The 1,310-nt window shown below is 44.7% G+C and overlaps 1 pseudogene; it reads right to left on the bottom strand.

The window, feature by feature from the left end:
• Window positions 1-318: 318 nt before the first annotated feature.
• On the bottom strand, window positions 319-487 carry LOC114673642 (U2 spliceosomal RNA; annotated as a pseudogene).
• Window positions 488-1,310: the final 823 nt, after the last annotated feature.

Below are 1,310 nucleotides of genomic sequence, written 5' to 3'. Positions count from 1 at the left end.
AACTCCTGACCTCAAGTGATTCGCCCACCTCAGCCTCCCAAAGTGCTGGAATCACAGGTGTGAGCTACCCTGCCCGGCCCAATTTACCTTATTTTAATGGAATCATTCATGTTTTAAGAATGCATACATGGGCCGGGCGCGGTGGCTCAAGCCTGTAATCCCAGCACTTTGGGAGGCCGAGGCGGGTGGATCACGAGGTCAGGAGATCGAGACTATCCTGGCTAACATGGTGAAACCCCGTCTCTACTAAAAATACAAAAAACTAGCCGGGCGTGGTGGCGGGCGCCTGTAGTCTCAGCTACTTGGGAGGCTGAGGCGGGAGAATGGCGTGAACCCGGGAGGCGGAGCTTGCAGTGAGCCGAGATCACGCCACTGCACTCCAGCCTGGGAGACACAGCGAGACTCCGTCTCAAAAAAAAAAAAAAAAAAGAATGCATACATGAACCATCTTTTACACTTGATCTTAGCCAAAAGGCCAAGAAGCAATACATGAAGCACTTTTTAAATGCATACCAGAAGTTTATTTTCCTATGAGTACAAATTGCTCCCTCTTCTGTGGATCGGAAAATAATTTCTGAAGAGGTGTGTGTTGGGGATGGGGAGAATGTCCTATCTTTAATAATATATGTGTTACTAAACATATTTGTCTCTCACAACTGTAAAATTGATGTGTTAAGGAGAAGCTTTCCACCTTCTGGTTGAGAACATTTTCCTCATTTCTTTCTGCAAGCAGTTTGCTAGCAAATGGCAAGTTATATCAAACAGTAAGAATCAACAAAAGTCATCAGGGAATTACTGGATCACTTTGTTTTAAAATTAACAATCCCAAGCCCTTTTCTTGTAGACCTGACACTAGCCAACCCTTAAAGGGAACTGTGATGATTCTTTTATTCATTCTTTTTTCAAAAATAAGAGCTCCAAGACAGAAAGGTTTGAAGCAACCTCAGAATTAGAAAATGGCTGTGAACTCAAAGTTCTAACCTGCTGAGTGACCTTGGATGACATCAGAAACTTAAGAGACGGGTTCTGACACTCACTCAGCAGCCTCCCTCCATTTCTGCCAACAGCAGAGGCAGTGTCCTGGCATCAAGCGATCCTCCCGCCTCAGCCTCCCAAGTAGCTGGGATTCATATGGCTTTTGGAGTGAGAGAGATTCGAGTTTAAATTCTCCCTTCACTTCTCATTGGCTGTGTGACCCTGGATGTTTTATTTAGCCTCTCTAAGGCTCAATTTACCCTTCTGGAATATAGGGATACTAGTATGTACCTTCCCAGGTAGTTGTGAGGTGATCTATGTAAAGTACCTATTAC

This window comes from Macaca mulatta, chromosome 17 (assembly GCF_049350105.2).
Source record: "Macaca mulatta isolate MMU2019108-1 chromosome 17, T2T-MMU8v2.0, whole genome shotgun sequence".
In the NCBI taxonomy this organism is placed as follows: Eukaryota; Metazoa; Chordata; class Mammalia; order Primates; family Cercopithecidae; genus Macaca; species Macaca mulatta.
The sequence above is the reverse complement of the archived record's forward strand: the minus strand, read 5'-3'. Positions and strand labels throughout refer to the sequence as shown.